At 40.6% G+C, this 16,250-nt stretch overlaps 1 protein-coding gene across 1 annotated transcript in view; it reads left to right on the plus strand.

The window, feature by feature from the left end:
* RASEF (RAS and EF-hand domain containing) overlaps positions 1–16,250 on the plus strand; it is a 336,005-nt gene that overhangs the window by 14,955 nt on the left and 304,800 nt on the right. The gene's annotated exons all lie outside the window — the stretch shown is intronic.

Below are 16,250 nucleotides of genomic sequence, written 5' to 3' on the forward strand. Positions count from 1 at the left end.
ATGTTCCTCCCCCATTCCAGCTCACCCATGGCTTACCCTCCTTGCTTGCTCGCACCCTTGTGTGCTGCCTTTCCCCACCCACAACAACATAAAAAAAATAAATGATGGATGGAGTATTGAAACTTTTTAAACACTCAACCCCAGTCACAGATCTGTGTTTAATCCATCGTTGTTTTGCATGACCCCGCTGCCCATGGGAACAGTCTAGTCCGAACCGTCAGGTCCTCCCTGAACCAGAAACCAGAATCCTGGGACAGGTTTTGAGGTATCACCCCTCATCAGTCAGGCTAGCTTGAATCCAGTGGTGCAGCGAGCAAGGGACCCATGTCTGGGCATACCCTTAGCCACTTAGCAACATCACAAAATAATATGATGGACGGAGTGTTGAAACTTTTCAAACACTCACCTCCAGTCACAGATCTGGGTTTAATCCATAGTTATTTTGTTCACCACGTCCCTCCAGTTTGGACCCAGCCATCTGCAAATCAGTCTTGATCATTCTCCCCATGGGAACACTCTATTCCAAACTGCCAGGCCAGGTCCTCCCTGTACATAATCAAAGTTAGCAGCAGGGGTACATTTTTGTGAAAAGATAGGGTTAATTTTATTTTTTCTATACCAATTCATGAAATAAAGACGGGTTTTACATTATTCCATTGAAGTGAAATCTTGAAAGCAGAAAATGGCTTCCAACGGAACACACACACGGGAACACAAGGTTCAGTAAGTAACGTGCTGAAATGAAGTTGGTAAACCTCTCCAACTGGTTTTCACATATAAATGTGTTCCAAGCCGAGGGAGATATTTGTTTGACGAGCTATTCGATTGTGTTCAGGTGCATTACAGGGTTTTAGAGCTCACATGTCACGAGGAGAGATCCTGTTTCTATGTGGTGAAAGGAAGCTGCACGTATTATGGGAGAGAGGCCAATGCAAAGGGACTGGCATTTCAGGAAGCAGTAACAAGACGACCAGGAAGTTTATTTTACATGATATTCTAAAATCTTCAAGTAAAATATTTACTTCCGGCAGCCTTTACACCAAATAGTAAAATGAACGGCACTGGTTTGACTGACAGCCAAGAAACAACCCTCTAGGGTTGCACAGCGACAGGTTACTCTTCTGCCCCCTCCAACATTCAGATCTGAAGACCACACACCATTCTCCCTTAATGAAGCAAGTAAAAAAAAAACACAAATTATTATTTCCACACATGATCTTGAAATGCCATATGTAATATATCTAAAGGTGCATCATGTGATGGGAAAATAATACCTGTTTCTTTTATTCACCTGCGAAAATCGGGTTGTACCCATTTTTTATTTAAAAGATTTATTTGTTGGGATTTTGAACAAACATATAACAAGTACATGCATGTACTAATAACTTGTTTGCCTTCTTTGGAAACAATCATCAAGCTCAGTTGTCTAAAATGGCTTCAAATGGTTGAATCTGTGATTCTCTCGTCGGAGAGGTGGGAAGAGCAGGGGATTGAGGTGGTGGAGCTAATGCGGGGGTAGAGAAAAGAAAGCAGTGAGTATTGCCAGGAGACAATGAACACAATATAGGCCTAGAGGGGGGCTAAATTAAATGGCTAAGGGGCACATATTGTTTGTGGTAGAGTTCAAGAACTTGTGTTAGGGGAGTCTTGGGATGACTCCAAATACGGGTCTGTCAATTTAGAGAGTAGCACCTCCCAGCAAGGGCCATCAGTTGCCAGCGCAGTGCACTAGCGTCCTCGTCATGTAACGCTACCGCTTCAGCTAATGCCAAGCGGGTGAACAAGGACCTCTCTTGGTCAGCGTTTGGAGGAGTGTGTAAGCTCCAGTGGGCGGTACTTGTTTTCTTTGCTATTGTAATGGCCAACTTCAGAAAGCGCATCTCAATTGGGCGTCTGCATGATCAACTATATAAGTCAAGGGCTCCTACCTCCCAACTTGAGATGCCAGTTATTTCTGTGAGTTGTTCAGTTGTTCCAACAGGGAGTGAATAGCCGACCAATATAGCCCTAACTGTGGATAGTCCCATAGGACATACCTTTGGTCAGCCCCAGCGACGTTGTATCTGACGCACACGTTGGAGGCGCCTCAGAAGGTACGGGCCAACTGTTTTGGAGATAAGTATGCCCTGTGGAGTATGCAGATTTCAGTTTTAGGTGGGTGTTATGGGAAACTTCGCTGATATGCCAAGGCCCTCTCCCACTCCTTGACATGAAGTGGTCTGCCAAACGCAACCTCCCAGACATCTCGCAGGGGTTGCAAGGACAACTGCGTATGGGTGATTAGAGGTTTAGTGAGCCATGTTATTAACCTACAACCAGTGCCCATTGTGAGCAGTGCTTGGGTGAGTTGATCTGTGGCAGGTTCCGAGCTCTGCGTTGCCCAGGAAGCCACCATCAGAAATGTGCACTCCACCATTCCAGTCTGAAAATCTTGAAATATGATGTAAATAGCCCTGAAAGGCGTAATACACCCTTCTTCAATTCCTCTTGGAATCAGGGCGTAGGAGCACATCAACAGACCTCAATGAAATCACAGTTGGACAAATGCAAAGACAATGAGACAGACAGAAACTAGAAAGAGTACACACCATACTCATAATATCATGAGGATATACAATTATCATTTAAAAAAAATATATATATATTTGTTTTTTCCGGGTACGGAAAGGGCATAGCCCGCTGTATAGATACTGATTGTCCGATAAATCCATGTGAAACTGTAACCCCTGCTAATATGCAGACAAAACAATATAAACTTGACACAGAGCGTTTTAGACCCCACCAGGTACATAAAGGCATAATCCCCTTCCACTGCTGGGTGATATCTCGTGTTGCGAGGGTAAGGGCCAAAAAGAGCAGGTGCTGTTTGTATCTGTTCCTGCCAATCACATCTGTCCTATGTAATAAAAATAGCCGCGGGTCAAACAAAAGGTCCCACGACAGGACCTGATCTAAGCAGGATGCCACCCTGCACCTGAATGGTTTCAGCGTACTATAATTCCAAACGGTGTGTAGATAAGTCCCCTCCTCTCTCTCACAATGAAGGCACACTGGTGACTGGGTGGCCCCCATCCGACATAGTCGTGATCGAGTGTAGTATATGTGGTGTATGTATTTAAATCCGATAAGGCTGTAACGTGGGGAAACAGCCTTTACTACGGAACCATTACAACGCATGCCATTACATCGCATGGCGTTGCAACAAAAAAGGTGTGCAGGAGTCGGTAGTAGGTGTTGGATTTAACTCCAACGCCTTCCCTACTGTTGCACACACTGGAGTTGGAATAGAAAATGAATCTATTACAACTTCCAGCGCTCCCTGACTGAAAGTCGATGTAAAAGTTTGCGTGGCAACGGCATGCGATGTAATGGCATGCGTTGTGATGTCACATATTCTGTAACGTGAGGACACCGCCGCTGACCAGGGCCTTCCTTTTTGTCATAGTCCATCATATCAGGTAGGTCCTTTAACCATGCCGCCCATGTCCTACGTAGAGTGGTGTATGGGCGTGGATGGTTAATGTTTGATATAGCTGGCGTATCTTATGTGCCCCGAGGTACCCATGCACAATCCGTCCACGAGGGGATGGAATTCTGGCACTGTTTCAAGTGAGTGAAATAGAGGGATGATCGCGTGTCTCAGCTGAAGCTACTTGTAAAATTGTGTCTTGTGCAGTTGGAAGTCTGTCTGCAGCTGTTGAATAGATTAGAGAATGGTGCCCCGCATGACATCTCCTTAAGCAGATATACCTAGGAAGATCCCACTTTTGGAACCCTGCTAGTTCCCTGATGGGGCGTAGATTTGTGCCGTGTCACAGCGGTGTCATACATGTCAAGCAGCCTTGTCACCCCACACGCTGAACCATATATCTCCATATCTGGACCACTACTCTGCCGGCATATTGTAGGAAGTCTAGCTTTGCTTGGTTATAAAGGATCTGAAGAAGGGGTTTATGCTTCATAGGCATATGTTTATGCACATATGCAGGATCAGAGGGTGAGTTGTGCCACCATTCGTTGATAAATGAGTAAGTGAGATGATGTGTAACATGCATAAATGTCTGCTGCCACTATACCATCCCAATATGTGGACTGTTTACAAGTGCCCAATGCCACCCGGACCGCCCCACCCCACCCCCCACAATAACTTATTATTTACGGCGTTGACCTGTGTAAACCATGCAAGCGGTATATCATATGGGAAATTCTGTACTGTGTACAGGACCCGGGGTAATGAAACAATTTTAAAGATCGCTGATCGCTCATATAATGACAGCGGGAGATTAGACCATATCGTTGTCTCCTCTGGTAAGTTGGCCATTAGTGGTGTAATGTTATGAGCCCTCGAAACTTTGGGCTGGGTGAAACAAAAACGCCCAGGTATCTAAAGCCTGTGGGTGCATGTGACAGCTGTTCTACCCAGGAATTGGGTCCCTGATCTCCGCATACGGGAAAAATAACTGATTTGGAGGGATTCATATGAAGGCTGGATGTTTGCCCGAATACTCGAAGAATCTGCAGAATACGGGGACCTGAGAACCAAGGGTCTGTCATAAAAAACAACACCTCATCTGCATAAAATGCAATACAGTCGGAGCATAACCATGACCACTCAAAGCCTCTGACGACTGGGTCACTCCGTACCCACGCCGCCAGGGGTTCTACTGCTAAGGCAAACAATAACAGTGATAGGCGCAAGCCTGTCTAGTACCGCAACCTATAGAAAAGGGGGCGGATCAATGACCCGCTATCCTGAATGAAGCTGTTAGGTCCTTATAGCAATTATCATTTTGTTGTTAGTTGTTCAAACCAATTTCTGCAAATAGTCAGTGTTTCTTCAATCTGCCCCCAGTGCTTCAGATTCATCATTTAGTCCTGCAGTCACTTTTCTATATAACCCATCCATTCAACTCTTGCCTTGCTTTTGTTACACTCATTTAGAATTTTATGTCCCTCAATCGTCATTATGTACAGTCATTTGACAGCAAGAATCCTTAATAATTTCTCTAATTGCACAGAGTACAAGTCTACTACAGTGCCACATACTGTCATCTTCCAACATGAGTAGATTTACATGAACTTCCACAACTCCCTTAGGTGCAAATTATCTAGAATCCCTCTTAGCAATTTTACTTAATTTTTTATTTCAGCATGCCATCCTTTCTTCAGTTTAGCCTCTTCCAAATTTCATAAAATCTTAAAAGACAATACTGATATTAAAGCACCTAAATGCTACCAACACGTTTTCATATCTTAGTGTTCATAGAGTTGATCATTTTAGATCAACACATGGAACTAGGTTTGTTCTTTGAAGCAGGAACTGTACCTTTCATAAATGAGATGGTTGGGTTACCTGTAGATGCACAAGGAGGAATCCCTTCGGCTGCAAACCTTCTATTAATTAAACTTTATACCCTAGACCTTTACAGAGAACCACTTGAAAAGCTACCTTGTCTACCCAGTTAAATCGTTCCACTACTCCATTTCCCCCTGAAACCTACCTGCAAAGTCTGCGTGTGTACAGCTCCTTACTCCTTTAAAGTATTTTCATTTACTATTCTTGCAACTGTATCCCATTGTCATTGAAAATAAAGTTTGCTATCCCTCACTACAGAATGTGTGACCTGGAAATTGAATTACACTGGTAGTATATAATGAAGCCACCACTTGCTAAAATAATCAATAAGTATTATTAAACACTTTACCACATTGTTTTCTATGTGCACTGTGCTCATGATATCAATGCTAACTTCTCCCTCCGTAAGGTGAGTTTAACCTCTACTGGGATCTATTAGCACTCTTAAGAAAAATCTCACTTTGCTCTTTTAAATTTGTAAATCCATTTTGCCACCAAAAATTGCCACAAACACATTAGTTGGCTCTGGTATGTCCATCTTGATAAAGGGATACAGGTAATTAATCCTTGTCCATGGCCATCTCAAAAAATATCTTTGCTCCATCCATGTGTATTGATTCACTAGAGAAGCCTTTCCGAACTTACTAAAACCGATATGAAGGACAGTCTCAATATTTCTCCCGCTACCTGCACTCAAACCAGCCCATCCGCCACAACATTTGAATTCTGGTCTAGCAGACTTGATGTAAAACCAACAAATGCATTGTTCACTTCAAAAGCATTTTTTAATGGCCTGTACATTCAAGCAGTTTATAGGCATACCTTAAATTCTTGCTGAAGCTTCACCCATACAAGCACTTGTTCGAAGCATGGTGAGAAGGGCATGTTTGCTCCGGCAGGTAAACTCCTTAACCCATACAAACTGTTGAAAATGACAGACACTCCACTCACAGGCTAACACCTCCCTCAAAGAGAGCCCATCTGCACAACAACAATATTGAGTCAATGCAGTAATAGTATAAATACAATAATCCTCTGTCACCTATCTAGTTGGAGTACTAATCCTAACCCCAAACTGTCCGTGGCTTTAGTGAACACATTATACACACATAGAAATCTTTCTTCTTCTAGTTGTTATACTTTACCTCGTGTGTTATTGTGGTGCTGATAATCTGATATTCAAGTCGTTACCAGAAATTCTAACTTGCTTGCTATACAATCTGACTTAGTTAATAAAACTAACAGTATGGTAACTGAGTAGGAGTAGGTACCTTTCGATTTATTAGATAAAAGTGATTAACCTCAGATCATTCCTATGAATTACAAAAATGAAAAAACATCATAAAACAAGCATTGGCAGAGGCAATAGGTCTTGCTTTGGATGCCAGCCTTGTAGCTTTCTGACTTCTTGTTACGCTTTGGTACAGGCTTTGTAAAATATTATTACTGGATGCCAGGACCTCACCAACACATAATAAATTGGCTAAAAGCAAAACAGTTTTTTTGTGTACAAAAGAAACAATCAGCTCAGTAAATTGAAAGATAACCTGTGTCGAACACCGAACACCAAAATGCAGCCTTTTAACAAATCAACCTCAACCAAACCTTCTGAATTAGCTTTTGTTTTAACTGGGCTTATTAATGCCACTGGTATAGCTAATAATTCTAAACCAATTGCTCTGACTTTGAACTAGAAATTGCCTCCATTGATTGAAATAAATCAATTGCAGGATTCAAGGAATTCCAATTAATTGACCCTCACCATAATTTTGATCATGGCAATTCACAAATATATCAGTCACACAAAGGCATTCAAGAATTTTAATTCTCTTCCCCTGTTATCTGATATTGATGTTGTGTCTTTTATGAAAGGTAGTGCATTATGTCCTAATGTGAGGACCAAACGTTAGTTCACATCCAAACATATGTGCAACTTGGTTTGGTCATGCAAGGATAGGATTCAAATGTGGCAATGATATGACTCATACCAATTGTTTCAAAGTTTCTCGACATTCGTAGACTTGTAAAGCCACTATCTTTAACCGGCATGAATGTAAGTGTCCTTCCCAAGCTTCAAATTTCCCAGTCTGTGCATCTGTCAGGAATCTAGAAAACTACAAATTTGGAAAACTTGATTTTTTTGTTGATTAAGAGCAAATTACTTTCCCTAAACTGATTTCTAATTGGGATAACAACTCTAATTAGTAGGCAATAACTAACTGTCTTTGCAAGCACGAATTTTTACAAACCTGATCTTTATTCCCTCGACTATGGCTGCCCATAAGAACAATACAAATTGACGTGATATCCGTGATTCATAAGGAATTTATAAACTAATACTAACACAAGAAACCTTTGGAGTATTTAATATGTTACTTCCATGCTTTTCAATTTATGACAGCCCGTCATTTGAAGACAGGCTGGGATGACCCTACAGAGGCCTAGCTATATGTGGTAATGTAACTTTTTTTATACTGTGAAAGTTATCTGTTGTTCTGTTTACTCGAGCATTCTGAGTAGACCTGCTGCCCTTCATATGATTCTGACATATGACAGTGGTTCCTGCGGACAGTGTATATAATATATGATAATATTTAGAATCAATGGTAATATTCATGGGTAAAGGTATGTCAAAGAAAGAATCATAATTACACACAACAAGGAATTTGAAAACATTTGCTGTTTATATAAGAAGTTAGACTAAGTATTAAAGTTGATCAAAACAAGTGCTCGGTGTACCAAGTAAAGGTAGAACCTACATTCAAAAGTGACAATTTGTGGCATAAAAAAGATTTCAAAATATACAAAGAAATGACCATAAAGCGAGTATACAATAGTTATTGGCAGCCTTCTAACACAATAGTAAGGAGGCTGGAAGATGGTTTGTTTTTGGGTGATGTCGACCGCGTTTAGACCCTACAATCAATAGGGGGTCTCATCAGGACCTAACAATAAGGGACACCTGAAGAATTAGCAGTAAACTCTCAGCGTTGGAATGTGCACACCAAGAAGAGGGTGTCTCAAGAAAGTGTATTAGGAGCAGGGGTACTCACTGTGGCCCAGCGGCACCCTGTGAAGGGAGATTGACAGTTGGTGCGGCGCGTTGCAAACATGTGCGTCTGTATTTCAAAGGGGTAGAACACATGCGTCGATCTGTGGTGCAAGTAACCATCCAAAGTGTCGGGAAGAGAGAGGATTAGTCTACTTCTTCAACTTGGTGCAGGCCGCCATAATCAGATCATATGATTGATTCACTTTAAAGTAATTTTTCTAAACTCTTACTCTCCTTGGGCCCAATGATCTGACTGTTATGACCTGCATTGAGTTATTAAACTCATCATGTACCAAAGAAATATTTTTATGGCAATGATGATTGTAATACTAGACTCTCAACCCTGGAAAACTCACATGAACTAACCAGAACACTAAATAACGACTGGCTCAGTCCTGGTCCTGATATCTATTAAAATAATATCAATACAAAGGGCATTTTAGTTTCAAAGCAATATTATTCTTCGCCTCTCGAATGGACGCTTCAGGAAAAATATACCAGTTGAAGTGATTTAAGTCAGCATACAATTCCCAATATTGATAGACTATTTATTTATCAATTTAAAACATTTCACCTTTGTGTTGACTTCCAATCTAAGATTCAAGATCAGAGAGATCATTTCCCCACCTTTTGTTGTCACTCATCTCTGTGATCGAACAAGAATTCTTTCAAAAAAGAAACTGCAAATCCAAGAAAGATGTAAGTAATCTTTTCACAACTCCGAAAAAGGAATTGGTAACGGTTACCAATAAGGTGTCTGGAGGCAACGTATTACAGGTGCACCTTCAAAGTACCGAATTGGTCTGATATGGGTCAATGGTTTGCTACCGAAATCTGGCTTCAAAACATTGAACATCTATTGAGACCTCAAAGGTGTTGCCAACCTGGTCTCATTCCCCTTTATGAATGTAAAGAAAACATTTTTTTAACAGAGCCCCATTTCCATTAATTCAGGGCCAGCATTAGGGTAGAGTGGGCGTTCTCATGCCATACATGGAACAACGTGACCTAAATTGCCTCCAGCCAGCAATATGCCAGGTATGGGTGCAATGGATGCCCACATTGAGAATTCCCCCCATGGTGCTCTGGATGCCCACAATATAGCAAGAACTACCAGTGTGCTGCAGAACCCTTACTGATCCATGGTCTCCAACAATATTAGCAAATTAAAATTATAGTGCCAGGGTGAAAAGTGTTCTCCGGTGGGCACTGACTGACAAGTTTATAATTTCCTGTGCTCTTAGATCATCACCAGCCAGGACACCATCAGACAGGAGGCACAGATATGTGAAAATTAGCAACAGCCCTTTTCTATCAATGACCCAGTATTTTGAATAATATCCCTGTATCCATCAGGGCCACCCTAACAGCCCCACAGAAAAGTTGTAGAAGTGCCACATTAAAGAATATTAAATCACGATGCAGTAACAGTCCAGAAACATGTTCCCTATCAAATCAGTCATTGAGTGAGTCTGTGCTTTCGACCATGTACAGTGCTCTACAGACTTTACTATACAAGTACTGCATACATACTTTTATTTTAATCTTGCTTTTCATTTTATTGCATAGCCAGGCAATATAAAGCAACATAGGCAGCACTGCGAGTTGCATAACACAAACAAATATTCTTGACAGGTAGTCAATAAGCATAGCAGTAAAGATGGCAGAGTACACTGTACAATGTAATATACGTAAGAGCAATGGCTGGTTATTCCAATATAGGCAAGTGCATCGTCACAGCTATCTTCCCTTTAAAGTGCCCGCACCTCCCGCAAACACCACAGGCTGTCTACGTATTGACAGATAACTGTTCTCCTTTAGCTACTGCATACATACTTACAGACAACCACAAGGATCAGAAAAGGATACATCGACATTTTAAAAATAATCCTCAGGACCATTGATGCAAGAAGGAAAGAAGGAAGCCATACAACTACCAGAGTAGCTAGTGAATAAAAGGGGCATCTTTAACTGGTGACTGGAAGCAATAATCAGAATTTTAGGCATCCATTAAGCACATTAGGCGACTCAGGGATAGAGACCTAAGCCTCCTGCAAACTTATGAGAAGACCTTCAGTGAAAGCAAAGGTCTCCCAACATTAGAATCACAGGGCGAGACCTTGAACATCCAATCCCCTACCATTGATTCACTAGATTATTTGCCCCCAAATTGCCTGTGCATACTAACAGAACCTTCACCTACATGAGAGAGACTGTTACCCCACACCCCCTCTAGATAATTTCCATGATCAATACTAATTAGAGGGATTAAATGTACCCAACCCCTTGAAGAGACAGGAAGACACAAGTCCCAAACCCATGGTTCTTAAGACAAATGAAGTCAATGTAATGGGATCATACGAGACTTGTAAGCTCTGTTATCACAGATAGAGAATGTGAGCTGGAATGTTACAGATTAAGGTAGTGTTTCTTTTGCCCAGTTTGAATGAGGGAGTGACAACTAGCCGTTATTAAGATTTAAATGCAGATGCATGACCTATAAATGTAACGGATCCATCTTGGCCATCGTCATTTTTTTTAAACCCTTGAAGGAGGCATAAGGCTTAAGTACAGCTTACAAAAACTGGTACTTGCCATTAGGCAAAGCGAACCACAGAAACCTCTGTTAACGGTGTTGGTCCGGAGCTGATAATTGATGGAGGAAAGAACATCTCAGTGAGAAAACAGAGGGATTATATGCAGAAGTGTCTGTTTATTGAAGAAATTGGGTGCAATGTACTTGTTCATCTTGTGAGGTCTGTAAAGAGGTGGAAATTGCTTACAGGCTTGAAAGCCAGGAAAATAATGGAGAATGCCTTTGTCCTCTATTTGTTAGGAAGGATCCAGGTTATAGTACCCTTGACAAGGATGGAACTGATGTCCCCCTGATGCATCCCCAACTTCCAGGGAACCTTCATCTAATTCAGTATAATGGCCATGGACCCAGAGGAATGCTGGAAAATTCTAAAGGATGGTCCTGGCAGGCGACATCCGGTGACCAAGCATCCATAACCACTGAGTCAAGACAGAAAGAAACAGAATGATACAGCTAGTGACTAGAGTGCCCGTTCTGGGTGGAAAGATGTTGGGCGGGACCAAAATTCAAGAAGGATATTGATTGGGAAAGGCAGAGCAACCATGCTGCCCTAGAGTTACAACCTTGAAACAGTAACTGGACCCTGGGCCAGTATGCTGGGCAGAGAAGGAACATTCTCAAAAATACGAGGCAACTGAACTCTACCTGCTCCTAGCTTCGAATGGAATAAACCACCAATTTACAACCTCTAGATGACTGTTTTTGCCAGTTCCATCGAGCTAGCGGCTCGAAGTATCTTACCGGGAGAGGCATGCCCTTCTTTGAGGTGTCAGACTTACAATTCTGAACCTAAAACTCCGGGTGAGTTTCCACAGTGATGACAGCTGAGATAATCTCTAGAGAATCAACATAATCATACTCTCTCCTAAACTGTGTTACAGGCAGCAGATCCACAGGATCAAGCACAGCAACTTGTGCATAAGACTACATATGGCAAAAATGTCTGTAAAGATGACCAGGAGAGGAACACAAGCAGTGACAGGAATACATCCTCATTTGTTTACAAGTGTGCCTGCTTTGACTCTTTTGATGCCTGGTAGGTGATGCATTGAATTCCTGGGAAAGGTGCCAAGGTGTGAAGCTATGCTTGTGACACCTGAGCTCCAGGAGCAGCTTAGAACCACTCTGTCACAATCACAGAGGGGCAAGCTAGCATTGGCACTGATAGCACAGGCAAACAAAGAAGCTTTAAAATCCAGTGGACACTAGGATATCTAGTCTATCCAAGGCCGGCAATTACTGTGAAAGGAACCCCTGGAGCAGGGGCGGGCTCAGAAAGCCATGCCATTATAGGGAAAAGGAGGACCGAGGACAAGTGAGAGGAACAAGCAGCCAACTACAAATGCCTGAAAATTGCATTCTCCCACAGTGCCAGTGGAGTGGGGACCAAAGAGATAAGAGAATGTAAAGAAATATGAAGGAGCAGGACTTGTGTGAATGAGAGGTATGTTAACAGCAGATTAGTGAGATAAGAGAACAAAAAGAAAAGGTATTAACGCATTGCCAATTTGCAGTGCAATCTAAGAGCTTCTCCGTATCCTAAAATATTAGCCTATCATCAGTCTGGCATATTTTTAAAAAAATTAAGTGTACAGCTTTTTGAATATTCACGCTCTGTCTGTGATCATCTGTACTTCTTTTTATTGCTGTCTGACACCCGAAAACTCTAGTTTTGCTTTCAGGTGATGGATATTTAGTCAGCCTCTAGGTAAATAAATGTTTCTGCTTTTTACCTGGTCACTGGCTAAATACAGAAGGTATGTATGATTTTGCCGGCAGCCAGATAAATAGCCACTTCCTTTCATAAAACCTTTATAGCATTTTTTCTCATTATAAGCATTTATTCATCATGAAAGGTATTAGTACACCCAGAGCATTGCCTTTCCATATGATCTTGACCACCATGGCAATCTCAAGCTGGAAATAGTGACCAATGACCTCCCATCCCCCACATGCTGGGAGGAAGCTCTCAACTCATAATGAACATTGAATGAACACTTTCCCAAAAAACCTTAAAGGGCCAGGTCTGTGTTTTTGACAAATCTGCTTCTGCTGTCATGGCGGGAGCACTTTTAGTGTGACCACCCCACCAAACCTACCTGGAAGTCTTGATTTTATGAGTGGGTGGCTTCTATGCTAGCAGAAGAACACCTTCTGCCACACCAGTGGCTTAGAACTCCATCTGTCAAGATCTAAATGAGACCATTGATCTAAAGCATACGTTTCTTAAATTGACATTAAGGTAACTATTTTACAGTTCATTGTTGTAAAATGTGTATGTTCAATCATTCAACTTAATCAAAAGATTGAAAGGTGATGGTTAAAAGAGAAACAAAGAAAATACCATAGCCATTTTAAGAAAGCACACAGTGTATTAATGGTACTAATATGCAGAAATATGTATTGAATTGCATTGCCAATGCAAACTTGCAAGAGCAGAACTGTGTGGTATGCAATTTACATAATTGCGAGCAGTCAACAACTTCCCTGAAATATTCAAAGAACACGCTTTAGCACTTGTATCAAGGAAATATTAGAAGTTTCTGTCTGCGTTGTTGTTGGGGCACACCATCCTTAAGAACTTCCAAGATGCATACACCTGGAAAAAATATACCAGCCACAACTCAAACTGGTCCATGAACAATATTAAAACTTTATCAGTATTAACTAATAAGGGTCTACAATGTATTCAACTGGTTTCTTTATGTGCTATGTCGATTATAGTCCAACTTTTGACCGAGTCGACTGTTCAGATAAACTTAGATTATCTGGATGGACAACACCATGCTCTGCTGACCCTTATAATCAATTTCCATTTTAGTACCGGGTAATGGTCAAATTATCAAGCAGATGTGGATGCCGCCCTAGAGTGACAGAAAATGACTTGCAGCAAGATTGCATCCTGGCTCTCATTATATATGTCTGACTGACCTCCAAGTTTTCTCCCTAAAATTAGGAGAGAATAATTACACGTTTATCCTGAACCAGTGATCTAGTGCTTGTCACATCTAACTCAACTGGATTATAAAGAGTATTGAAGAGTCTGGAAAAATACAATTCTGCTCATTACTCTCAGATAACATAAAGCAAAATATGGTCTTTCCTGGAAAGAGCTCTTGGTTCACATGTTCTATTACTAATTTCAAAATAATTTGAGTGTCTACTTACAAATACTTATTTATTACTTTTTCCTCTAACATGAACTGAGAAGCACATTTATATAGCTTGACACATTGGTAGTCAATTGCAAACACTGACTTTAAATCATTACGATGATCAGCCTGATGGAGGTCACGCTATCGGTTTTCAAAGTGAAATTTAACTGATTATGTTATAAGATTTTGAGGAAAGTTAAATGAGCTTTCAATACTTAAGGAGAGACGGACAATTATTGAATCTCTGACAACCAACACCACAATATCATATCAATTTTATAGATATCCCCTATATATCACCTAAGAGGTACAAACAAGAAGTCTGATTTCTTTGAATTACGAGCCTGATATAGACTTGACACTTGGGAAACTTGTGTAGCCGGAGCAGATCTTGCTTGAATTGATCATTTGTTAACATAATAAGTGCCCAGACATTTATTGAGAGTCTGGACTCAACTATGTTTAAACATACTCACACCGGGTTATAGAAATCGTAACACAATCCAGAGGAGTTGATGTTGACTCCAGTCTGATGGTAAACTGCGATTTCTTCATTTTAGAATTTTATATCTACCAATTTTACAATTCAAGGGCACCTATAAGTTAACTGTGACTGATCAATTTATCAATCATTTACCTTAGTAGGCCTTGGAGCACATTAATCAAATACTGTGCACGTGTCTAGCTGTACTTGATCTAAGAATCAAGTATCAAAAATCATTCTACAAAAAAAGAAGGCAGTGAGTACTATTCAGACGACAGCCATGCTGCCTTTTATAGGATGCACAAACGGTTTGATATGTAGGGTCAATAAATGTATACTTTTAGTTGAGCAGCACTTACAATCAAATCGAACATTTAACTTCTAGTTAGTTAGATGTAACAAAAACTGTATTGCATTGTTGTGTATTCCTTTATAACTGACGAGAAATTGACTGTGACTAATTGTTTTTTTTATTTCTGTTTAAAAGAGTACAAGTTAATTTCTGTCATTTTGCTCCTTTAATATATTATTTTGTACTTTATTGGGTTTTAGTTATTTTATGTTGGAAACATTTCTTTGAAATTATGCATTAATATGGTCTTACCACTAAGTTTGCATGTTAAAATCTCTACCAGTTCTCGTTGATGTTCTGCTGCATACAGTTGAGGAATAGTTGAATTCTCTATTCACTTCTTTGGTTAGAGAAGAAACATATGGAATGAGGGAAAATCTACATCCACACTCACATAATCATGGATGCACTCCCGTGGAGGAATGGCAATACAGAAGAATATGCAACATTCAAGTCCTTTATCATATAGTATCACATCCATCCATGTACCAAAGGGAAGAGAAACAATCCTTGTATCATTCTGTTTGGCTAACTAACTTATAAGCGAAGAAAATAGTTTGTAGGTTGTACTTATACTTCTTATACATTTCTTCTGGGAATTACCCTAATGAAAGCATAAAACAGATTGTGAAAGTGTTGATACGTTTTGGTATGGGAGTCAGAGAGGAGAGGGGTTGTGTTTAGTTTAATTTGCTTTGAAGGACTTGTTATTTTATGATGATGGCAGCAGTACATTTGAACCCTTATGTATCCATACTCTTTGCAATTGTTGATGCATTAACTGTGATTACCCCTCTTGTCTATGGGAGTGATTTCCTATCATATCCATTTTATGTTTCTGTAAAGCACCACTTTCTTGTTCCAACTTTCCTATGTTCGGTGCTCTCTCATCGCTCTCTTCACTGCTTCTTTTAATATATGTTGCCCTGTTTCATTGGGGTTTCTGTTTTCTTACATTCCTTTTGAAAACAGATGGAGCCTTTTGGTGCTTTTTCTTCTTGCCTCTCCACCTGTGAATTAGCCTCTGCTGATGGTAGGGGTTGTGCTTCTTCTCTTTTTTTTCATAGGTTGTGTTCTTTTGTAAAAAAAAATCTATTACAAGATAACCTCTGTATATGTGCACATATTGTACATTGGCCATTTTTGAATGTTTTTGCTTATCAATGTTCAAGAAAAATTCAAAAAACAGTGCACAAGCCAAAGTACTAGAGAGCAGGCACCACAGATTAGATCGTAGTGCAAGGCAGGAGCTTCT

This window comes from Lissotriton vulgaris, chromosome 3_1 (genome assembly GCF_964263255.1).
Source record: "Lissotriton vulgaris chromosome 3_1, aLisVul1.2, whole genome shotgun sequence".
NCBI classification, from domain to species: Eukaryota; Metazoa; Chordata; class Amphibia; order Caudata; family Salamandridae; genus Lissotriton; species Lissotriton vulgaris.